The following is a 27,151-nucleotide window of genomic DNA, read 5'->3' as shown; positions in this document are numbered from 1 at the left end:
TTTGTTCCTCCTTTACATTTATAACTATGATTTCTTTTTAATTTATTGGTTATTTAAAATTATTTTGTTGTATTGAAACCTATTTTTTAATTATATCTTTATGTGGAAACACATTAGACTTCTAAAGGTGTGTTCTGAAAACATAATATTAGAAATAACATACACAACCCTCTACCCAGATTTAAAAAAAGTCACTACCAGTAACGTTAATAGCTCCTTAAATACAGCTTTTTTTTTCTCTCCCTTAGGGATAAGAGCTTCTATGAATTTTATGGAAAGAGATGATCTTTTCTGTTTATATAATCATATATACATCCATATAGGTAAGAGGTATTGTTTTTCAAAATACTTTTTTCTAAGTATTTCACTTTTCCACAGAGATACCTTATGATACGTCCTCAATAATCTTGGAAGAAAGCATACAATTTTTATTTCAATTTTCCATAGTGTTAGCTTTACATACAACTTTCGTTTCTTCTTTTTATAAACCATCTCCCTTAACTTAATTATTTTTGGAGAGTATTTTTTTTCTTTTGTGCTGCCTCTTTTTCATTTATGAGTATATACACATTCTTATATTACTTATTATGGCCTAATTGTGGCATATAGGTCTGATTTCACATACTTGAACCAATAAGAGGATCCCTCAACCTACTTTTTAGCCAAGCCTTACATTTCAATATATTAATTAAGGGATTAGAAAATTCATGTGGCTACCTAAACATAAGAACTATATTTATTCTCTAACAAATTTAAACTTCTACTTTTTTAGTTATCAAGATTTTCCTTACATATTTGATTCCATCTTAATATCTATTTCTCATCTCTAGATCCACACAACTTCAACAGACTTCTTTCTTTTAAACCAAAGTTTAACTCAATCATCCTTAACTGTAGAGGCATTACACAGTAAAAAGCTGATGATCTAGGGTTTTTTCATATTTGCCAACTGTTATTGCTTTAAAAAAAATTACATGTGCTCCATTATTTAAAGAATGATTTATATTGTAAACATTTGGTTTACCATAGAAAAAAATTGGAAACCAATACAAGTGCAATCCTACAATGGAACACTAGGAACCTAATTAAAATTGGAACTCCTGTCAGTGAGTCTCTTTGCCCAGTAATATCTGGGTTATAAGAATCAACCAACTTGGGAGGCCCACACAGTTAAGTAACAAATACAAGGTTACAAAAGCCAAGCCATTCCATTTTGGTCTTGCAGAGGGACTGTCCCATAAAAGGAATAATTCTGTGGTACCATTCACATCCCAGATCTCCCTATGGGATCAAGCTAAGGCTAGACTTCTTTTGAGATCACATCTTTGCCTATCTTCTTCCTCTGCCCTTTCCTGCTTTCCTTTCTTTTGAAGAGTACTCTCTTAATAAGTCACTGCACACAAATCTTTCTTAAGCTCTGCTTTCTTGAGGTGCTTCTCTTCTCACCTCAGAGAAGTGGTGACAGAAGTGGTCCCCGAAAGTACATCTGAGGGTGAGATTCTGGGGTTGATTCACTCACAACCGGCTGTCAAAAAGGACAAAATTAGTAGTCAGTGATTTTTGGCATGCTATAGCAGTATAACGGCTTTCATGTGGGTGGACTGAGATGGAATACATGTAGGAAATAATTCACTAGCTGATTTGTACAATATCTCCATACACTGTACAATAGCAGATGAGATTTCAGGGATGGAGTCATCAAGACACAGAAGGTAACTGAAGTTAAGGATGTCAGGAAACTATGTGATTATGTTATCAGATAAGACATCTCCAATGAGTACATCGATGGCATCTAGAACAACAAAATAATACAAAAATAGGGAAAAAGACCCTCAACCTGGTATAAGCCCTTATTTATTTATTTATTTATTTATTTATTTATTTATTTATAACGTTTATTTATTTTTGAGACAGAGAGAGACAGAGCATGAATGGGGGAGGGTCAGAGAGAGGGAGACACAGAATCTGAAACAGGCTCCAGGCTCTGAGCTGTCAGCACAGAGCCCGACGCGGGGCTTGAACTCACGAACCGAGAGATCACGACCCGAGCCAAAGTCCGCCGCTCAACCGACTGAGCCACCCAGGCGCCCCTAAGCCCTTATTTAAAATAGAAAAGTAATTTGGAGATTGTTAGTTGACCACAAGAAAGCAAGATAGTCAGATTGTTGAAAGACAGTTGTAGTCATGGGATCATTTTTTACAGAAGATAGAGGAGTGGTGGATTATAAGCAGAAAAAAGGAAACTGAACAATACTGAGCAACCAACATCCCAGAAATGTGAATGTACAACAAGGAAGACAAAGTAGTTTCCACTCAAGAGGGATCCAGGGGTAATCAAATTCTTAAGGTAGCTCCCAATGTGAAACCAGTGCAAGAATAACTTTATAAAAAGGCTGAAGAACTAAGGTAATTTTTTCTCATAGGACAAGTTCCACAGGGCACAATGGAAAGGTTGTGGAGGAGGAAAAGCATTCAAAGATCATGAGACCAAGCACAGAGCATTACTTGGATGAAAGTTTAAGATTAAAAAAAGGACTACAACAGGGGCTAGTATTTGGATTCATAATCAAGGAAGATAGAGATATGGAACACGGTGGAATTAAGCAATGTTAGGGATACTAAAAATGCCTGGTATTGTATAAAATAGCTTGGATACAATATCTTATTACAACCTTTTGTGGTAGATAAGAAAAGCAAGACTGAGAAGCTAAATAATTTTCTCAGGGATGTACAACTATTAACAGAAGGAGTAATGATTTGTACTCAGTTCTGCTGGAATTCTAACTCTATACTTTTATCATTAGGCCCAATGGACGCTCATGATTCCAGATGCAAATTTAGTAGGAATTATAAACAATTCCTCAGTTAGGTGAAAAGCCCTGACGAGCAGATAACAATCTTTGCATGGATTATGTTGGACCCCACTAAAGGAATCCAAGTCCCAATATACTAGAAAAAAGTAGTTCATTACCCAGACTTTTTCTGTCTTGATAGAAATCATAACAGTACTTAAAGAGTAGAAGAGCTTTCTTAATGGAGCTGGCTGTGACATAAACTGGTGGCTTGGAACATTAATTCCAGAGAGAAGTCAAGAGTCATAGTTCTCTTCAAGAAAGACCCTCATTTACCTTGTCGCATCAAACTAATTCTGAAGCTACAAGAAATATGTGCTTTGACTTTTTAGTTAATTGAAAAAGTCAAAAATTAAAATTTCACTTTGTGTGTTATCATGACTACTTTGTATTCTCTGTTTTGCTGTCTCATTTGTACATCCATTAGAAGTTGCCATGGGCTTAGGAGATACAAACAAAATTAATCAGTTTTCCTGCATCTAGCATCTTTGTTGGGGGAAAATTTTTGAGATTATTAGTAGAAATATGTGGTCTGTGATCACCTGTTTTTATTTAATTCCTCTGTTATACATTAAGTCATTATATTTTATTGAACATAGATTGTGTACATACACACACACAACTTAAAAATGTAACTAGTCACAGTACCATTTAGAACAAATAATTTCTACCTTCATTAAGAACAAAATAAGAGCTCATATATGTACTCAGGCTTCTATCTGGTCAATGGCAAAAGGGCAAACCCAAGCATACTGTTTCACCATATTAATTTTTAAAGTCCAATTAAAGGTAACACCTACAACCTTTCTTCTGTTGTGTTTGCCAAATATTTTTAAACATTAAACAAAGTGCTGATTGCAAGAGAAGAGGAAAGCTCTTGCTGCTACACTCTGCCAGTGATAAAATCTTTGTCCCTAGGGACATGGCAAACATTTAGTCACATGAAATGATGTATATTACACGAAAGTTCATTTTATTACAAGGGCTTCTTAATCTAAATATAACCTCATATTATTATTAGTTCTGACTTCATTGCCTCCTACAAAAGAATAGGCATCAGATTTTGAAATAAGAATATTAAACAAAAATCTGAAATAGTCTAAACCTGAAGAAAACTGCTTTAATGAAAACTGTTACATATTCTTAACTACTCACCAATTTGTATATCTTCATAATTTAATTCTAGAAATAAGAGCTTTGTATTTTTGGGCAGACTCTCAGTTTCAGGTCGGGAAAGATATGGATCTATACCCACATGTATTTCATATTACTCACCTTAACTATAACTACCTAAATCAGTTGGGACTCTTCTGGTTAGAAATAACCAAAACTATCTCAAATTGGCTTAGCAAAATGAGGAATTTACTAAAATAATACTGGGGTGTCTTTATGGAGTGTGAGAAAGAATTATATAAAATGAAGGACAAGGCACAGTTAGAATCTATACACATTCTTTCTCAGATCCCATCTATCTCCACAGGCCAGCTTAATCCCCTATATCACTGTAGTCTGACTTTTCCCACATAAAGAAAAATATGGCTGTCTAGAGCTAGGAAGTAAACATTTCACAGCTTTAATCTTAGTCTTTCAGGCCCAAATCCAAAATTCTTAGCAAAGATTTTCACTGGCCCAACTAATGAGCTATTTATCTGTTCCTGGGCATATTAAGTATGCCTAGGTAGGTGGGAACCTGTGTCCAACTTAACAAATAGCTGGCTATTCCTGAAGTGCACATCTAGGACCAAGAGATATGTTAAACATTAGAATGGAAAGACAAAGTTCTAGAAAAGATACACTGGACACACTATCCCATAGGTGTTCTCTACTCTAAAAAGTTAAATCTCTTCCATAAGTTTATATATTAAAATTTGTTAATGTCACTATGCATTTTTTTCTGCTGGCCATATGAAAGACAGAACTTATCCAATTTTGTTTGGCATTTCTATCCACCTACACTTCTGTCACAATGTTGTAACTTCTAGATGTATTTATTTATATCCTGCCTTGTTCCAGAAAGAATTTAAGACAGTTTAAAAAAAACACTACGTAATACTAGAAAATAAATTGAAAGTGAAACAAAAGATGGAAAAACAAGGTGGAAACAGAATGAAATCATAAATAATGAATTTATAATGTAGGGATACACATTTACTATTGGTAGGCTACAAAGTTTGCTAATAACTGTTTTTGTCACTGCCTAAGTTTTCCAGTAACTTTGCCAGTTATATAATTAATAATGTACAATAGGTAGTAAACCAGTTGCTTAAGAAGTATACAATGCACACTAAAAATGTATACATATGCTTCATACATGACCAGAAAAAACTTCTGCTAAAAATCCTTACTTAGCCTGAGTTATATTCTTGATATTACACTTCATTTATTAGGGATAAAGAGCAACACTAGCAAGGGGGCAAAGTGGGAGAGTTCCTACTTTAGAAGTGTTCTGTGATATAAATTTGAGCAAAGGCTTCTGTAAATAGATGATGTGAACTCTGAGACTATTTGAGAGAACATTCATTCAGGCAGAGGAAACAGTAAGCATAAAGCCCAGAAAATGGAACATACTTGGTATTCAAGGAAAAGCAAGGAGGCCAGTGTGCCTGGAGCAGAATCAGTGACGGGTAAAATGGAGGGCATTGAGAGGTGGGACCAGACTATGAAGGGCATTTTATGCCATGGGAGAGACGGGAAGCTGTTCTAAGTGCAAAGGCAAACCATTAGACGGTTTTGAGCAGAGAAGTGATATGATCTGACTCATTTTAAAAGGATGATTCTAGCTATTGTGTTGAGAACAGATTTTCAGGAGGTAAGAATGAAAGCAAGGAGATAGGTAAGAGGCTTATTAGAGAGGTGTAGATATGAGAACAAAGTATCTTGGCCTAAGCGGGAGCACAACAGGTAAAGAAAAGTAGTCACATTTGGGATATATTTTGGAGGTGGACCTGACAAGTTTTGTTGATGGACTCCATGTAGAATGAGAGAAGACTGGCAGTTGGAGAACAGTCTCCTAAAGTTGATGGAGATAAGCTTGGTTACTATACACTTCTACTAAGGTTATTTATCTTGACATCAAGAGATAAAAGATGTTAAACTGTAAATTAGGGAAATAAATATTGTCTAACTTGAAAACCCCTCAATTCCTTTTATGGTCTCAACTGCTCATGTCCAACAATAGAACTATTAATCACTACAGAGAATGTTACAAACAAAAGATAGCCTTAGTCTTACAGAGTGCCTTGTCATGCCCTCGTGTTACCTCTTCCTAAAAAGACCTGTAGTGCAATGACATAACTGAGCCCACCCTACCAAATCTTCAAAGCAGACGAAACTAGAGTCCTTTTAAGCAGATCACCTACATTGAATTTGACACGCTGGCATTCCTTAAAAACTGGGACAAAAGAGGAACAAAGCTGTAAAGTTAAGTAGTCTGGAAAGGGTTAATAAATTCTCATTTTCCAAACTGGTTAATGATTAAAGGCATTTTGTAATTTGGAAATGAAGCACTTGGCTTCAAGGGGAGCTAGGAATAAAGAGGGGTAAGGAAAGCAAGGAAATCAGGTAGTTTAACTAGAACCATCAACAGTGTTATCTAAAATCTGTAGTTTAAGATGTTTTTCTAATACAGCATTTGATATTCCAGACAAAGAAAAGCTCTGAGAATTTTTTGTCAGAAGACCTGCCTTGCAAGAAATGTTCAAAGAAGTTTTTCAGGCTGAAGGAAATACCAAATCTACACAAAGAATGAAGAGCACTGGAGATGAAAAATGTGTGGGTAAACACAAAATGTATTTTTCTTCCATATCTCAATTTCTTTAAACATTGTACAGTTGGTTTATAATATAAATAAAATTTAAATTATGAAACCCAAAACACAAAGAATTGTGGGGGAAGTAAAATTATATGTGATGTAGCATAGTATCATTTGATGGCAGACTGTGATAATCTAAAGATGAACATTGTAAACTCCAGAGTAAACACTAAACATGCAATACAAAAGACAACTAATAAGCCAGTTTTTATATATTAAAAATTATCAATTAATTCAAAAGGAGGCAAGAAAGAAAGCAAAAAGAACAAAGAAAAGACAATTAGAACACAAATAACAAGATGGTAGGCTTAACCCAAAGCATATTAAAGGTTACATGTAAGTGACAAAACATTCTCACTAAAAGTCAGAAATTGTGACACAATAAAAAACAAGAACAAATATTTATAAGGGGCACACATTAAATATAAAAGTGCAGACAGGTTAAAAGTAAAAGAATAAAAAAATACCATGCAAACATTGAGCATAAAAAAGCTAAATTGGCTATATTCAGATAAGACAAAATCAACTTCAGGACAAGGAATATGATCAAAGATAAGGAAAGACATCTCTTCATGATAAAAGGTCAATTCATCAAGATGACACAACAATAGTAAATATGTATCCACCTCACAGCAAAGCTTCAAAATACATTTCAAAATACTGACAGGAATAAGATAGACAATTCCATAATCATAATTAGAAATTTTAATATCCCCTTCTCAGTAAGTTATGAAAATTAGACAAAAAAGGTAGAGAATAGAAGAACTAGAACACACAATCCTAAAATTTGTATGAAACCACAAAAGACCCCAAAGAACCAAAGCAATCTTGAAAAAGAAAAACAAAACTGGAGGTACTACAATTCCTGACTTCAAGTTATATCACAAAGGTGTAGCAATGAAAACAGTATGGTACTGGTACAAAAATAGATATATAGATCAATGGAACAGAACACAAAACCTAGAGATAAACTAAAAATTTTATGGTCAATTAATCCAGAACAAAGTAGGCAAGAATGTCCAATGGAAAAAGACAGTCCCTTCAAAAAATGGGGTTGGGAAAACTAGACAGCTATATACAAAACAGAATGCAACTGGATGATTTGCTTTCGCCACATGCAAAAGTCACCTCCAAATGGATTAAAGACCTAAATGAGAGACCTGAAACCAAAAAAATCCTAGAAAACAGCACAGGCAGTAACTTCTCTGACATTGTCTGTAGCAACTTTGTTCCAGATATGTCTCCTGAGGCAAGGGAAACAAAAGGAAAAATAAACTATTGGGACTACATCAAATAAAAAACTTATTCTGCACAATGAAGGAAACAATCAAAAAATTATAACTCAATCTATAGAATGGGAGAAGATATTTGCAAATGATGTATCTGATAAAGTGTTAGCATCCAAAACAAAGAATTTATAAAACTCAACACTCAACAAACAAACAACCTAATTAAAAATGGACAGAAAACATGAACAGACATTTCTTCAAAGATGACATACAGATGGTCAACAGACACATGAAAACATTCTCAACATCACTCATCATCAGGGACATACAAATCAAAACTACAATGAGATATCACCTCACACCGGTCATAATGGCTAAAATCAAAACCATAAGAAATAACAAGTGTTGGTGAAGATGTGGAGAAAAAGGAACACTGTTGGTGGGAGTGCAAAGTGGCTCAGTCACTATGGAAAACAGTATGGGGGGTTTCCTCAAAAAGTTAAAAATAGAACTGCCCTATGATCCACTAATTGCACTACTGGGTATTTTCTACAAAAATATAAGAACACTAGTTCCAAGGGATACATGTACCCCTATGTTACAACAGCATTATTTACAATAGCCAAATTATGGGAGCAGCCTAACTGTCCATGAAAGATTAATGGATAAAGAAGGTGTGATATATGTACACACACAATGGATGAGTCAACCATAAAAAATGAAATCTTGCCATTTACAACAACATGGATAGAGCTAGAAAGTAAAATGTTAAGTGAAATAAGTTAGAGAAAGACGAATACCATATGATTTCATTCATGTGGAATTTAAGGAACAAAACAAATGAACATAGGAGAAAGAGAGGGAGCGGGACAGGGAGAGGGCCAGAGGGAGAGAGAGGGAGAGGGAAAGAGAGGGAGAGGGAAGGAGAGAGAATGAGAGGGAGGGAGGGAGGGAGGGAGGGAGAGGGAGGGAGAGAGGGAGAGAGGAACCAAGAAATAGACTGTTAACTATAGAGAACTGATGTTACAAGAGTTGGGTGGGGGGATAGGTGAAATAGGTGATGGGTATTAAGGAGGGCACTAGTTATAAATAGCACTGGGTGACATATGGAATTGTTGAATCACTTTATCTTACACCTGAAACTAATATAGCACTGTATGTTAACTACACTGGAATTAAAAATTTTAAGAAAAGTAGAGAAAAGAAAACTTCAACAACCATTTTGACCAAATTAACTGTTATAGAAGAGAAAATCTTTAAGCTGCAGAATATATATTTTTTTCAAGTTCAAAAGGTACATTCACCAGTTCATATGCTGTTATCTCAGTGAATACTTACAAATTACAGTAAAATTTAAATAGACTGAAATTGTACAATATTTTTCATTTGAACTGTATACTTGTTACCAAAACAGAATTAAATTAGAAATCACTTACAAAAAGGTATCTAGAAAATCTCCAAGTGTTTGCCATTAAAACAACATACTTCTAAATAACGCATAGGTCAAATAAGAAACCCCAGGAAAATCACAAAATGTTTTGAAATGAAGAATAACAAGAACACAATATTTGAAAGATTTAGAATGCAGCTAAAGTAGTGTTTGAAGGGAAATTTATAGCTCTAAAAGCTTTCATTAGAAAAAGAAAAGGTTTAAAATCAACTATCTAAGCTTCTAGAGTAAAAACAACAAATAAATAAGAAAAACTCAGGGTGCCCAGCTGGCTCAGTCAGTACAGCATGTGACTCTTTATCTGAGGGTTGTGAGTTCAAGGCCCACGTTGGCTATAGAGCTTACATGACAAAAATAAATAAAACAGAATAATTTTTTTTAAAAAGTAAAAAACAAAAAACACCCAAAACCCCACAAATTTAAACCAAGAAAAGCAGAGAGTAGGAAATAATGGCTATATGACTGGAAATCACTCAATTAGAAAAACAGAGCACTAATAGAGAAAAACAGTAAGATACACATACATTTTAACGTAGCAATTACTAGACATACATACACAAAATCACCATCATATAATGATCTCTATCAAAACAGAATTAATTAAAAAAAACTACAAATAACTTAAATGTTAGAAATGAAGGATCTGGTTACATAAAGTCTACATAATAGCATGATGTGTTTTCTTTAAAATGTGGCAGCTTTATAGGTACTAACATGGCATGAACTGAAATGTCTTGTTAAGTTATAAAAGCAAAGTGTACAACAATATATAAAGGATACTATCATAAGTGCAGGTGTGTGCTTTTTAAAGAATGTATGTGTGTGTGTTATGTATTTAAAAAAAATTTTTTTTAACGTTTATTTATTTTTGAGACAGAGAGCGACAGAGCATGAATGGGGGAGGGTCAGAGAGAGAGGGAGACACAGAATCTGAAGCAGGCTTCAGGCTCTGAGCTGTCAGGACAGAGCCCGACGCGGGGCTTGAACTCAAGAACCGCGAGATCATGACCTGAGCCGAAGTCGGACGCTTAACCAACTGAGCCACCCAGGCTCCCCTAAAAAAATTTTTTTTAATGTTTATTTATTTTGAGAGAGAGAGTGAGAAGGGAGACAGAATCCTAAGCAGGAATGTATGTGTGTGTTATGTATTTTTATATATTTACATATACATATAACATCTGTGGAAAAACACACCAGAAACTGGTGCTAGTGGTTGCTTCTGGAGAAGAGGCCTGTGTGGTTTACATATAAAGGTAGTATTACATTTCCATGAATACTATTTTTCCCTTTCAAACTTAATACTGTCTAAACATTCCCTATTTAAAAAATATTTTAACCACAAAAAATAAAGGTAATAAATAGGTATAATAAAACAAAAAGGACTGGAGTCAGAGGTCCTTGGTAGGTTATATAGACAGCTTGGCTTTCTATATATGCAGTCTCCTTTGAGACAGCAAGCCCTTGTTTATCTAGATAGGACAACGAAGAAACAAAGAGTTTCTGTGGTCTTTTTCTCTTTACCCTTACAGTTGTGTCTAAAGCAAACATGGCAGGAAGCCTTTGCTATATACCTAAAGGGATTAAAAAGGTACAGATGGACAAGCTCACAGGAATCCCCATTTACTACTAAAGTAGCCCAAACTCAGGCATCGTTTTTTGAGCCTGCAGATTCCATCTAAGCAACCGTGTATCCTTTGCTCTCTATCTCTGATGAAGACAAAAAGAAATGTTGCAGTAATTGCTTCATGACCACATACATACATACACAGGGTAGTCACAAAGCTAGCAGTCATAAATTGCTACTGTAGTGTTTCCCTATGTCCAGAACCCAGGTAAAGACAGTTTTCAGGAAGGGAAATAAAAATATTTACTATTCATTGGATAAAATATTTGAATTCTCAGATTTTAAAATTAAAGTTACCCTCTATGTTTAGAACTATGGGGACAGTGTGACTTTATGTACAGCTCTTTAAACAGCCAGTTTCTATTCTATCTTCTAGAATAAGTTTCCCTCTCTGATTTTATTACTTTCTTCTAAAACAAGGTAATTTTGGGTGTGTGTGTGTGGTTTAAATTTCTATTTTAATAAATTTTATCAGTCTTGGTTCAGCATATTTTATAAAAGACTATAAACACTGAGTTACTATTTAAATAGATCTTTGTATAAAGCACCTAACTTGTCTTATTAAAATGACCCACAAAACAAATAATCCTGGTTTGATTTATTTGTTCTAACAGTGCCATTAATATAGAAAAAGTGATGTGATTGAAGTCAGTATTTGGAATTTATCTTATGAATTCTAAGGTATTTCATGAAGTGCTCCATTTAAATGTCCATTGATTTCCTTTACCCATGGGTAAAACTATTATACTCTTTTCGGGCAAAGCAGTAATTAGTTCCTTTAGACATGTACATAAGCGTTACAGTAGTAGAGAGCAAAAGTAGATATGCATCCATGCATCACTCCTTGAAACATGCAAATGGGTTGATATTTAGCTCAAAGAAGGAAAAACATCACTTGAATTAGTTTAAATTTGGGAAAGGATAAATCCACAACCAGAGAAAGTTAAACCAGACTTCTAATTCAATGAAGAAAATCCTTCAGTTTACTTCTAGACAATAGCAACTAACCAAGCAAAAAAGTGACTTTTGCCTTTCTTCTTTATCTTCAGTGTCAAAGCTAAAGAGAAAATTTTTGTGTAAATCCAGCCTTATCTTGGTTTAAGGAATTTATAATACACTATATGTAATTTAGGTTGTCAATTGCTTATCATTTATTCATTTTGCTCAAGTGTATGAGAAGTGGGGCTATGGGTGAATGAGGCAAAATGCCCAATTCATATACCCAATGTCATGGTAGCAAAATTCCCAATGTCAATGGTAGCAAATTCCATTTAACCTAGTTAAAATAATTAACTCAATTATTTCTCATATGACATGAAAATGTCAGTGAGGAAATGTACATGATTAAGATCAAATCTCCTTCATTTGAAAAGTTTATACCTTTCTCTCTCTAGAACTCTCTCATAGAGAAAAATAGTATGGGTTCCAAAGATAGAATGTTTTAGTAAGAACCGAGGAGAAAAAGAAGAACTGTCAATACTATATGTAGAAAGACCTTCTTTAGAGACAACTTGCTACTAATACAAAAAAACAAAACAAAAAAACCCTACTGCTTTAATAAAAAGCATTGATCTATTCACATTATAAACCACATATAGCAATACTTAATATTGCTCACAAATACATAAATATGGTGGAAATATAAAAACATATATTAGAATGAAAACACTGGATTTGTAAAACAGTAAAGAAGGAGGAAAGGAAGAGAATGAGATAGGAGAGGAACACAGTGGGAAGAGTAATTGTATTCACAATGCTTAATTGGAGGAGAAAGAGCAACAGCAGGAAATCAGGTATAGTGCTAATATTTCACAAAGCTGAGATTAAGTCCATAGGTGTTCATTATATTTTTCTCCATTCTTATCTGTATATTCAAAATATTTCATAATAAATACCATTTATAATAGCAACAAAAACATATATGCTACCAATACAGCAAAAACATGCAAAAGATTTATGAAAAAATTGTAAAACTTTATTAAAAGACAGTAAGAAAGATATAAATAAATGGAGAGATAATAAAACATGTCTATGGATAGAAAGATTCTGTATTTTAAAGAGAGCAGTTCTCCCCCAAATTAATCTATAAATTAAAAAATTTTAATAGATTTTTCCTTGAATTTGACAGGTGATTATAAAATATATATGAAAAAACAAAAAGCAAAAAATGGTCAATACACTCATGAAGAAGAACAAGTTGGGGAACTGTTTTACTAAAAATCTTTTTCTAATACCAACACTTATTACAGCCAAGATAAAGACACAATGGCAGTAGCACAGGGATCAATGAGAAAAAGAACACAGAAACAGACTCCTCTATTATGAAAACTTCATTTATAACACAGCTGGCACTGATGATAAATAAGGAAAGGTTATTAGACTAACCAGTCCCATGGTGGGGCAGTTGGGTTTCAATATAGAGAAAAATGAAACTGGTTCCCTATTTCTCACTATACAGTGAATCACTTCCAGGCAGATTACAGTCATAAAAGTGAGAGACAAACTACAAAAGCTTTAGAAGACAATTTGTAACAAAAATTTTATAATATTAAAGCAGGGAAGGATTTCTTCAACAAAAGACCAAAAGCACTATTAAAAATAAAAAACAAAGGGGTGCCTGGGTGGCTCAGTCAGTTGAGCATCCGACTTCGGCTCAGGTCATGAGTTCAAGCCCCACGTCGGGCTCTGTGCTGACAGTTCAGAGCCTGGAGTCTGCTTCAGATTCTGTGTCTCCCTCTCTCTCTGCCCCTCCCCTGCTCATGCTCTGTCTCTCACTATCTCAAAAATAAATTAAAAATAAATAAATAAAATAAAATAAAATGAAATAAAAAACAAAGATTGATAACTGGATCATATTAAAATTAAGAAAATTTGTAAAACAAAGCATAGTAAAAAACTTTTAAAGATAAGCCACACAACATAAGAAAATGTTTGCAATATGTATAAATCTAATAGTAAAGGATTTACATCTAAAATATATAAATAATTCCCCAAATCAACACAAAATGACAAACACACAGAAAAGTTAGCAAAAGAGAAGAGCTCTTCAGAGAAAACACAAATGGCTGGTAGACATATGACAATATTATGAGTTAACTGCAAATTAAAACCAAAAGATACCATTTCAGACTTGTAAGACTCATTAAATAATGACAATATTAAAAAATCCTAACAAATCTAAGTTCTGCCAGAATGTGAAACAAGAGGAATTCATGCATACTGCTAGTGAAAGCAAAAGCCAGTATAGGCACTTTGGAAAATAAGTTTGGTGTTTCTAATAAAGCTGAACAAGCACTTATTATTCTCTGACTCAGTAATTCCATTCCTAGGTGAACACAGCCTAGAAAATACAGCCTAGATGAATGTGTACATCATTTACCTATATAAAAATTTTCTTAGCAGCATTGTTTGTAAAAGCATAAACCATAAAAAAGCCTCATTTTCCACCAGTAATGAAATGGATAAATGTTATACAGCAGTGGAAATGAAAAGGAAACTGTAGCTACATTCATCATGAGTGAAATTTACAAACATAATTGTATACTTAAAGCAGCATGGGATACATACAAGATGCTTCTGAACATATCAAGTTCAAAATCAAGCAAAACTGAAGACTGTATCCATACATAGATAACTTCTAAAGGAAAGCAATAGACTCATTCCAACAAAATTCAGGATGGTAGGTTAACTCTGAGGAAACAAAGGTGATATAACAGGGGACTGACACAAAGGTGCTTTTAAAATACTGGTATGTCCTTTTTCTTTTCTTTCTTTTTTTTTATATTTATTTGGGGGGGGGGCGGTGAGGAGCAGAGAGAGAGAGGGAGACAGAGGATTCAAAGTGGACTCTGTGCTGAGAGAAGAGAGCCCCATGCGGGTCTCAAACCCATGAATCGTGAGATCATGACCTGAGCCAAAGTCATATGCTCAACCAACTGAGCCACCCAGGTGCCCCTGGTATGTCCTATTTCCTAAATTGGGTAGTATGTATGTATGTGGATGTTTTTCTATTACTCTTATAGCCACATATCCATGTTTTATTCTCTTTTATATGAACAAAATATTTGATTATTTTAACAACTACTTAAAAAAAAAGTCTGATGTCAATAAAGGCAACTCAAAGACATTTCATTCGCCCTGGAAGATAGTGGTAGCAGAACATTTAAGAGGGGATTTAAATTTATGAATGTCCAAAGAGCCAATGGGAAGAAAGAGAACTAATAAAATAATAAAGAGATCATAAAATAGAAAAATATTAAAATGAACTGGGCATGAAAAATGGCTGTTGTAATTTTAATCCATTTATATGAGTAAATAGTTCACTAGACAAAGCTGAGGAGAGAATTAGTGAATTCCAAAATTAGGGTAAAGAAATCTCCCAAAGGGCAATAAGAGAAATAAAAAGATGGAGTATATGAATGAGAAGTCAGTAGAAATGGAAGATAAAATACAGAGTTCAAACATAATAAGAAGCACCAGGAAAAAAGTACAGAAAACTCAAGTAGCAGCATATGAACAGATAATAGCTGAGAATGTTCCAAACACAGAAAAATACTAATTGCCAGAGTATAAACTCCTACCGAGCATCATGTAGGAGTTAAAAAAAAAATCACACTCTGACCCACATTGTAATGAAACCATAGAGCATTAAGGAAAAAAGAGAAAAACAAGAGCTACTTTCCAGAAAATACATTATCTACAAAAAAAAAAGTACTATCAGATTAACAGATGTCTCATTAATAACAAATATTACTAAAATGTGGAGCACAGAATAAATGCAAACTTAAATTTCATCATATAAGTAAGAGGGTGAGGAGAAAGTATTTTCAGACATATAGAAATGAAAATTTTACTATCCACAGCCTTTGTTGGAAGCAATATTAAAGATGTACTCTAGTAAGAAGAACATCAAACCCAAGAGGAAACAGTGAACAAAGCCAAAATGAGCAAGGATATTAATGTGATATGTTAGTGATTACAGATAATTACTGATTATAAAATCATTATAAGAATCTGTGTGTTTAAAAACTTGTGTGATGTGACAGTACAGTGTACAGAGTGTAAACTCTAATACCAGACTAAGTCTGAATATGAACCAAAGTTCTCTCTGAAACTAAAGTATAACTTGATTAAAGAACATTTATGACATCAAAGAAATGTGATTTATATTGTCTTTGTTGATCAACTGTTATCTTTAAAAGATGAACAAGAAAAGCGCAAAACAAGGGCTGAAAGGAGAACTGAGATTTTCAGACCAGTTTAACTTTTGTTAAAAATCTTAAGCAAAAGATACTCAGAAAAATAATCTTCATATTGCTGAGGAAAATTTTTCATGGCTAGTTTAGATAACCAACCAGAAAGTAAATGTCTTGCAAAAACTATTTCTATCTCTAAAAATCTTCTGGTAGTGGGGCGCCTGGTGGCTTAGCTAGTTGAGCATCTGACTCTTCATTTGGTCTCAGGTCATGATCCCAGGGTCATGGGATCCAGCCCCATGTCGGGCTCTGAGCTGAGCATGGAGCCTGCTTAAGATTCTCTCTCTGTCTCCCTCTGCCCCTACCCCCTGCTTGTGCTAAAAAAAAAAAAAAAAAAAAAAGAATCTTCTTCTGATAGAAATGCTGCAAAACACAAGAGAGATGGACAAAAGAATAAAATTGTTGTTTTGGAAACAGCTGGCCCATTAGGCCAGGAAGGGAACTAAAATCATGGGTTGGTGAAGTTGACAAATTTCTTTTAATTGCATATGGTAACAGGAGCCGTAGCACATGATTTAAGTCTTGCCTGATTTCTTTGGGTCAGGGTCGAAAACTATGCAATTCAATTATATTCTTAGGTCTATAAGTATTTAAGTGCTTCCTATATGTGCAGGTCTTTAACAATTTACAGTGAAATGTTCTTATCTAAAATCACCTCCTTCCCATCATTTTACAAGCCCTCCAACCCCTTTAGATTCCTAAAGGATGGCCACCAAGCTCACTCTTGCACTGTCTAGACAAGGAGTTCAATTTCAAACACAATGGGTCTTTCTTTGGGTTCCACTCAAAGATTTCACCAAAGGCTGTCACTTGGCAAGCAATACCTTACTGCTTTCTCACTAGAATCTCTCCTTATTATGTGTCATTTCTATTTTATTGTTAATAACTATTATTTCTCAGGCTTTGGTTATTTTGCTCCATTTGCACTCTAAGTATTTTTCTTTCATTATTTTGGGAAGGTTTACTGAAGTCACAGTATTTTCATCATGCATTCATTCAACAAATAAATACTGGGAAATTACCCTATACCAGGCTCTGTCCTGGTCAGATCATACGTTTCTGCTCAAAACCTTCTTAAGGCTTCTCATCTCATTCTGAGAAAAGCTCACGTTTTTAGTTGATCTACAAGCTCACCTTCCCTCCATCCTCCACAGTCTCTCTGACCTTCTGTCTGTTACTCTCACTCACTCCATTCCATACACTGACCTGATTCTTGCTGTTCCTCTTTACAGGAGAGTCATATTCCCACCTTAAAAACTTTGTGTTTAGTGTTCTGTCTGCCTGGACCATTCTTTCCCCAAATATCCAGATGATTCCCTCCTTCACTTCTCACTTGACTCAATTGACACCAAAGACTTCTTTGGCCTTACATTAGGTTACGTTCTCAGTCTCAATCTTTCACTCTTCTCCAACAGTATTACATATCCACATTCTGACCTCATAGTGGCCAGGATGTACTCCTCTGCCCCTAGATATTAGGCCTGACCAGATGATTTGTCTAGGTTATTGCGAAGTTAAGAGACACGGTTCAAGCAGACTTAAAATGGCTTGCACTTCCAGGCCTGGTCTCACATACTCATACTTTTTGCCATTGAATATAACATCATCTGGTATTCCACTGATGCCAGAAAAATGCGAGACACATGAAACATACCTGAAACTCAGCCATAAAGTGCAACCAAATCTAGCCAGGATCATTTGAACAGTGGAAAACCCACAGATAAAGTCTGGTGTTGTGACTCACTAATTTTTAGGTGGTTTCTTATACACATTACTGTGAACATAGCAAATAGAAACTGAAAACTGTCAACATCCAGGTGATCCTCATCTCCTTTTCTTATTTTTCTTCATAGGACTTTAAGTACTATATATTTTACTTCTTTGTGTTTTATCTATCCTCCTACATACACACACATGTACACACACATATACAAATAAAATCTCCATGAAGGAAATAATTTTTGTACATTCTGTTTATTGTTATTATCTGAGCACAAAAAAATAGGATCTGGCACAATGCAGAATGAATAAGTAAATAAGACAAAGTCCCCGAACTCAGGACCTTACATTTTAGTGGGGAAAAAAAACAGTTAACAAGTATACAAACCATAATATTTAGATAGTATGAGTGTCATGAGGAAAATAGAGGAACGGAATAGAAAATATTGGAGTATAAATAGGAAGAGCAGAATAGATGATAAAAAAGTTGCCAAGAGGAGGTGTCATGTAAGCTGAGTGCTGACTAAAGAGTTCTGCATGCATCTAAGAGAAGACCATTCTAGGCAAAGGGAACTGAAAATGCAAAGACACTGAGGCAGGAGCAATATTTCCATCCAACAAATTTCAACAGAAACAAAGTTTAGAGTGATAGGAGATAAGAAGTAGACAAACACCTGATCCCAAAGGCTTCACTGGCTCTGTATAGTCTTTGGATTTCATTCTAATTATAGCTGAAAGCCTTTGGAAAGGTTTATGCAGGGAAATAATTTATTTTTAAGGTCTTTAAAGGGGCAAGAAGGGAAGCAGGGAGATGAGTATGGTCATCAGGCCCAGGGGAGAGGTAGTGGCAGAATGGGTGAGGTATTTGGGATATCTTTTGAGGATAAAGCCAGTAGGATTTACTGAATAGATGTGATATATAAGAGAAAGAGAGGCATCTGGAGGATCATGAGAGAGGAATCAAGGATGATGCCTTGTTTCTGGTTTGAGCAATTTACCAAATAGTAGTTTTGTTAATTGAGTTGTACATTTATTGATCAACTTCTCTGTACAAAGCACTGCTACACACACAATTCAGGTATCTGTTCTGAAAAACATTTATGCCTTTACGAGTTGCTAAAAAGAATCAAAAGTTTCACTGCTATCTGGATACTACTGGACTCCATGCAGACAAAAAATAACTAAATCCATGGCAGATGTTATTAGTCTTTGAATTAAAAGAATCCTGCATTTATTTGTTTGGTTTAGTTTGATGGGGGGAGCTATGTGAAAATTAAAGATCCTTACCTCATACACCAGTTGTGTTTTTTAAAATGTGGGGGAGAGGTGCCTGGATGGCTCAGTTGGTTAAGTATTTTAGTCTTGTTTTCAGCTCAGGTTATTATCTAATGGTTCATGGGATTGAGCACCACATCAGGTTCTGCACTGACAATGTGGTACCTGCTTGGGAGTCTCTCCCTCTTCCTCTCCCTCAAAAATAAATAAATAAACATTTAAAAAATAAATTAATTAATTAAAAAAGGGAGGAGAAGACATATGTGAATCAGTTTGAGTATACATTTTTAAAATTTTTAGAAGAAGAAAAAAGAGACTAACATCAGCTGTTCCCTATTTTGTGGTAGTGGGGTAGAAAGGCATTTAAGTGGAAGAATGGAGATGTGATAGGAAAGGGAGATTTTCACAGATTTATAGATTTACACTTTGACATTTTGAGAATGTATTGGATATTTAAAAAAAAAAAAAAAGGAAAATATAATTTAAAAAAATTCTCACCTTTCCAGATTCCCCTCACAGCTAGTAGTGATCAAATGACAGTCCTAGCAATAAGACTTATAAGTTCCTGAAGAGGGCTTCTCTTCCCTGATAAACACAAGTCTAGCAAGATGAATTTTTTCCTTAGCTATCTCTCCCTTTTTCTTACCTGGAATGTAGATATAATGCCTGCATTTTGACTAAAAACAAAACAAAACAAAAACAAATACAAAAAAACAAAGCTGCAAACTAAAGATGAAAGAATAGGAAGTTGCCAGAAAGAACCTAGGTCCTTGATGACTTCCTCAAGTAGGTGAACAGCTCAGAACTGTCTACACCTGGGCTACTTATTTTATGAGAAAATACTGGCTTAATCTATGGTAGTTTAGATAAAGTTATTTTGCTTTTTTTTTTAGATAAAATTATAATTGATATAGTCTTGCAATGTACTTAAAGTCTGTACTATAATGCAAAGGAGGCAAACAGGTGGTCATGATGAAAGTAAATGATGTCATAAGGAACATAATGTCATTAAGGCACTTTTAAGTTAACTTCTCAGAACACTATTAACAAGTAATCATAACTTCCAAGTATCATAATTATCCATTTTGATATATGTTTGGATTTCTGGGATCCTCATATAAGTAATGTGAAAGTATTCCCCACTGATTTTTTATCGTATATAAGTCATAGGAAGAGACTGTGAAAAGCACAGAGGAGAGGATCTAAAGAGAATTCTAGTTCTTGGTCATGTTTAACCATAACCTTTAGGTATAGTTCAGGATTTAATATAAAATTATTAATACTGTAATTTTAAAGTATGCATCAATAAATAGACTTAAAAATTACAAACCCTCAAGTTCTACTATTTTAACTACAAAGGGCTATTTTAAGAAGATGGTAATATTATATTTTATGAAAAATATATTTTAAGAATTAAGCTCACAATATGAATTATTCTTATGTTCATGTTTCATTTACTGCTTTTAATTTCTTTTATAGGATGCTATATTCCTAAAGCACTTATATGAAAAGAAAACACTTAGAGACATCCTTTCAACTATACTCTGCCTTGGAATGGAATATGTCATTCAGTGTAACATATATTTTGGCCCTTCTATATATAACACTACAGACAGAAAAAGAAACATTTTTGAGAAACAGAGCTAGTGTGAAATCAAATATTGCAGTGATAATGCAGCACATTTCCTTCTAACTAAAAATAGAAATAAATTTTATTACGAAGATATTGAGTCATCTTTCTAAATCAGACTATCACATGGACAGAATATTGCAAAAACTTCAAAACACTGAACTGATGTAGAAAAAAATTTTCAAATATTTGGATAAGAAAGAAAAGTAGGATTCCTGTGCTACTCTAAAGTATACTTACTTATAACAGGTTGATCTTAACTATTAAGACTTGTCTGCAGAATTAATTTCCATGAAACTGACCAAATAATGGCAGAAAGTTTTGAATAAGCAAAAAACTTGCTTATCCAGGAGCACAGATTATTTCTCTGCTGCAAGTAGCCATGTCAAAAGGTTACCATCTGACAATTCTGCAGAAGATTTTTATACAGTTGAAAATTAGATGTTCTACAGGTTAAGCGTCCGACCTCGGCTCAGGTCATGATCTTGCAGTTTGTGAGTTCGAGACCCACGTCGGGCTCTGTGCTGATGAGCCTGGAGCCTGCTTCAGATTCTATGTCTCCCTCTCTCTCTCTCTGTCCCTCCCCCACTCACGCTCCCTCTCCCTCTCCCTCTCTCTCTCTCTCAAAAATAAACATTTAAAAAACCTTTAAAAAAAAAAAAGAACATTAAAAACATTAGATGTTCTAAGAAGTTAATAAAACTAGGTAGTCCAATCCAGGCAGGACTGCAATCCAGGGAATCATTTAATAAAAACTTAGTGGTATAAAAAAATATAGGCAACCCAGATTTTATCTCTTACAGGTAAAGAAAGACTAAATTCAATACAAAACACTTTAAAATCTTGATTAAAAATCCCAGAAAATAGTAAAAGTTTATTAACTACGAAATGAGTGTTCTTTGAACAGTTTGTTGAGGAAGATTTTTGTTTTGCTGTTTGTTTTTCTTCCTGAGCTTTGTGGTTACTAAGTTTTTCCTGGGCTGATTCAGTCACATACACAAACTTATCACCATTTTGGAAGAACAGTACAAATGCTCTAAGTAAGACTATTCAAGTGCCATTTTGATTAAGCCATTTTTAAGAAAATCCAGGTATGAGCTTTCATTAAGTGAAGTGAATAGCTACAGGGGGAAAAAAAACCTGCATGCCATAATTGTCATACCTATGCTGGATGACAAATCCTGAAAACAATTTCATTAATTGTAATGCAATACATACCATATTCCTCAGAAGTTCCATATGATACATATTTGTCATACATTTCATTCTCCTAATGTGTAGTTTCTCAAATTTGGTAGTCATAGGAATATGTAATGATGAAGAAAAAAACCAATACTGAAGAAACCTAACAACCCTGCTCCTCTGTTTCCATAAAAGTTCCAATCCATAGCCTCTGAAGCAGAACTCCATATTTACTATCAGACTCAACTTCTACACTTCAGCTTCTTAGTTTTTCATAGTTTAAAGCCAAAGAATGGCCAATATCCTTAAATCTGTAGATGTAGGAAGCCACTGGAAAAGGTAATTTAAGTCCCGATTTCAGTCACCTCTATGAGAATATACACAAGAGATGTCACAAATTCCGAGTTAGTACTGTTTCACTACCCCTTGTGCTTAAGTCATTCCTGAGTAGTAACTGAAAGAACACAGAAAGGCGCATTAACTCTTTCAAGCCACTTGGGAACTCTATGATGTACAGCTACTGAAAGGCACTAAGTATGCCCCTAAGTGCATGACTTAACTATCTCAAGTCACTCAAGCACTAGGAAGGAAACACTTCATTGTTGTTTAACATTACCTACTAAATTTTGCTGCTTTTTTAACTGGGTCTCTGCAGTTATAGGAGTTGATACTCAAATGGAAATATATATCAAAGGAGTTACTAAGTCTCAGAAAACAATAAAACTATCAGGCAACCATGAAGCTCAACAATGTATCATCTTGATAATGAAATCTTAGATATTTGCACGTGAAATGAAACCACTGGTTTAAACTGAGTGTGACACTGACTGTTTTAAAAACTGAAGAGATCTCTACCTATATCAATAGCTATATCTGACATACAGTATAACATAGGAGAAATGAAATAAGTAAATATTTCATAAAGCATTGAATATATGTACAAATGTGATTAGAAGACACAGACTGTGAGATCAGATATCCATCTTAAAATTTCAGTGCTTTGGTGGTTAAAACAGTAAGAGAAAAACAACATTGTTTTGCTTTTAGAAACCTGTTTCTAATCAACTGAGCTACTCCTATGGGGTCAAATAAAAATGATTAGCTTATTAAAAGCATAGCTTTGCTATTTAATAAGCAAAAATGATTGAAAATTCTGCTCCAGATCCTGATAATTTTAGTGTTTCTAGTTAAGCTTGCAAAATTGCATTCATTATTAGTGTCTAGATTCATTAACAATTCAATTTATAGATATTAATGCTTATAATGCATGCTTCACTTGCCAAAACTTGAAGAGAAATTGTTTCAATTAGCTTTCATGGATCATGAATCCTACCGGCTGGGTATTTTTAGACAAAAGATACAAACACATCCCCAAGCAATGCTAATGCACAGCTGGGACTCGTGTGTAAGGTCACTTGAGCTAACAGTTTAAAAGGAAAAACAGTAAATGAGTTTTACCCATATGAGCAAGACAGGAACAGTCTTCTGTTTCCAACCAAGTATTTGAAAGGCATATACACACCTTAAGGAAAATGGCAACAGAATTATTTGCTTATGCAACTTCTATAAGATAAAACCAGTAGATAGATATTGGCAATCTAAACTTAGCAAGCAGTATTCAGTATATAAGACAATGTGAGAAGTCTCAGTGAGAGATCCTGTGTAGAAAAGAAAGGGGATTTCTTAGAAGTCTTAAGCTTAACAGAAATGCAAATTCTATCACTTGCATAAAGGTCATGCTCTAGTGGTAGAAGAATAAAAAAACAGATTGATGTCCCAGATGAATCCAGTTGACCATCCAGACTTACAGATAATTATTAATTCTGCACTTCATCTTCCACTGCATACTACCAGCTCAAAGTTGCTCTTTATTGTTAGTGCCAAGGGGTACTCTTGGGGACAAAAGATATTCTTTGGAGGACAGCCACATCTTCCAGGTACACTTTTCTCACACACATCTTCACGCAAATTGAGGACACTAGCCCATTCTTGCACTTTTCATTTACTGTAGTGTACTTTAGCATAGTAAAGCATAGCATAGCATTGTATCTCCATCCCCACTGTTCATAGGTTGGAATTTAGTGGAGTATCAAGAGAATTAGGTGATTTTTAACTTAAAACTAAGAGATCATTTGTCTTCAGTAAGATGCTGGCCAATGTCACATACTGATGAACAGACTGAATAATAATTCTTGGTTGCCTCCATTCCAACCAACTCCTTAAAGGATCCCAAGAGAGAATCTTAGAAAACTTTGAAGTTAGTAGTATGAAATCAGAATAAGTTTTGAGAAGACCATGAAATTCTGGAAAAACATTCATGACATAAAGATGCAGTTGGGAAAGAGAGAGCATGAAAAGCATATATTCTTCTAAAATGAAACTGAAGTTTGGATTAAATCTTAGATATTGGTCAGAGTAACAACAAGTAACAGGCCTACAAAAAATTATTCATTGTTGCTTTTAGCCTTAATAGTGGTAGAACATCTCTCGTGATAAGTAGGAGTCTATTATAAATCGTAACTGCCACAAAAGGTATTATTCAAAAGTATCAAGATTAAAATCTTGATTTCTGCAAAAAATGTAAATATGAACAAAAGGAAATCTGATTGCCTACATAAGGTTATAAAAACTGATGTATGAGAATGAATTAAATGATTATAGGAGCAGTGTGGAAAAAAAAGTTTAGAGAGAAAAGTGAAAAATTCAGTTTTTGATATAATAATTTGAAGGAAGGTCTAAAAGACTGAAAGAAAAAGGGCTAGGCTAAAAGCTGTATGTGCATGGGACTAAACACAAAAATTAATGATGTAACCTTTTTTTTTTTTTTAACTGAGTATGACTGCAGAAAAATATGTAAAGTGCATTTTTCACATTGCCAAATTCATGACGACCAAATGACTCTGGAAAAACTACATTTTTTAAGCCAAATAGGTTGTTTAATAAAAGAAATCACCCCAGACACACACACACACACACACACACACACACACACACACACACACACAAAGGAATGACAAGGGCCATGGTCACTGATGAAATCATTAGCACCAACACATTACTATTCAGGTCCATAATTCATTCTTTAGTACTAGCGTCCACAGGGGCCTGGTTTGCTTTGCTACACTGAAAACAGAGGACAGCGGGGATCCCTGTTACAAGAATCTCACTTCCCCATTCTTTCATAAGCTTCCCCCAGCTCCTAAGTCTTCTGATTATTCTTTTGTCTCTCTGTGGCTAACCTATCACTTAACGTGCTTCTCCCTCCCCGCTCCTCTCATACTTCTATAATGGATGTAAAGGTCAGTGACCCCCTCAGGAATAGTAGCTTTTTTCAGTGAGGGGTGTGGTAAGGTAGTCACGGGATTCCCATTACAGTTAACAGGAGTTGAGGTTGTATTCCTTCACTGAAAATCTAACCTTAAGATGCTAAGAATTATATTTTCATATAACCTATACTACCAAAGAGCCAATATAGTTAGGCTATAACAAAGAATGTTTAGAGGATGACAACATATATCAATAACAGATGAACAGAAATCCTAAGTGGCATACATTAACATTACAGAGTAGTTTGTGAAGGTGGTTAAGTATACAGATGTTTTTGAGGAAATGTGGGGTGGTAGGGAGATACTCAATATTATTTCACCCTTAAGTGCTTTTCTTACAAGGACTTCCTAGAGGCACAAAAAGGAAATTAGTTTGATATGGTATTACAAAGAATAATATAAATATTATAGCCCCATGAAGGCAGGCATAACATCTTAGACTTATATACCCATGGCTACCCTAAAATAATGTCTATCACACAGTATGCCCTCAAAATTTGTTGAATTAATAGGTAAGTTATTCTTCACAATGCGGCCCAAGTTTCTTCTTATGGAAAACAAAATAACAGTAGCTTCTTTCAAGGATTGGTTGCGAGAATTAAAAGCAAGCAAGCAGATAAGACGATAACATGAGAAAGTGAAATGTAGTAACAGATACACAGCTTTCATATAAATCTAAACTTATTCCAAAATTAAAAAAAGATATCAAAGCACTTAAATGAACATCTGATATGTAGCTGGTGTGATCAACAAGTATTTCTTCATCCTCCTCTTTCAACCTCACCCACGCACTCAGAGGATCAATGATATTGATAATGACCTAGGGGACTAACCAGCTAACCAGCTAAGCAAAGTAGAGATTTGCTGGCCCTATTTGTTGGTTAGTTCTTAAAACATAAAATGGCCCTGAATTATTTAGAATATTTTCACCAGATACTACCAAAGGACTCCACCACAAACACCTCTCACTTTTTCTTCTTTACCCTCTTACAGTTTTTTGAAATTTGTTTTTCTCTCAAGCAGTACCATTGACGCTTCCTGTCATTTCTTGGTAGTGACTCTCAACATATGGTCACTAAAGCTACTGCTTTTGGAAAAGAAGAATTTGACTTTATTCAAAATTTAACTAGTTCCCAAATGTTCTCAAGCCTTAGGCCTAATATTCATGAATAGGATGCCTGCTTAAACTATAAAAATATTCATCCCCTTGAAATGCTAACAAGTGTTTCCACAGACATTTTTCAATTAATGGTGAAATAATTCTCAAAAGTCTATATTCCTATGAGTTTTGGTGAGACATTTATTCTTGCAACTGACAATTATATTTTTAAAGTTCTTTCAGAAAAAAAAGAAGTGGGAAATCTTTCTAAAAAGTAATGTTTTATTTTTTTTTAATATCAGAAAGTTAAAAAAAAGGTTTAACATGAATGATCAACTCATCACTTTTGAAGTATATACAGAACCATTTCCTACAGGCTTAGAAGTAAAACAAATATAAATACAATCATTCTCCCATGACTTCTAAAAACTAGAAATGTGTTACCATTAAAAATTATTTTAAAAGTTTCCTTAAAAATTAACTTAATGTTTTTAAAGAAAAATAAAACATTGATATATTCAAAATATACTTCTTTAAAGAAGCTTATAATGTATCAAATATTACTAATTTCTATCAGAGAAACAAAAGATAGTTTTTGGCACTTCTTAATACTTTCAATTATTTTCTTATCATAGGAACATACCTGCATCCTTACTCACTTTCTATTCTCAGCCCAGGTCTTTACTTTATATGAACTCT

General features: G+C 34.3%; 1 long non-coding RNA gene across 1 annotated transcript; it reads right to left on the bottom strand.

Annotated features, from left to right (window-relative positions):
* Positions 1 to 1,216: 1,216 nt before the first annotated feature.
* On the bottom strand, positions 1,217 to 27,151 carry LOC122234193. Its single transcript, XR_006211969.1, has 3 exons — positions 27,096 to 27,151; positions 23,486 to 23,549; positions 1,217 to 1,525 (listed from the first exon to the last, which is right to left on the bottom strand). It is a non-coding gene; the product is annotated as an uncharacterized LOC122234193 (long non-coding RNA).

This window comes from Panthera tigris, chromosome E2 (genome assembly GCF_018350195.1).
Source record: "Panthera tigris isolate Pti1 chromosome E2, P.tigris_Pti1_mat1.1, whole genome shotgun sequence".
Lineage (NCBI taxonomy): Eukaryota > Metazoa > Chordata > Mammalia > Carnivora > Felidae > Panthera > Panthera tigris.
Note: the sequence above shows the minus strand (reverse complement) of the source record. Positions and strands in the feature narration are given on the sequence as shown.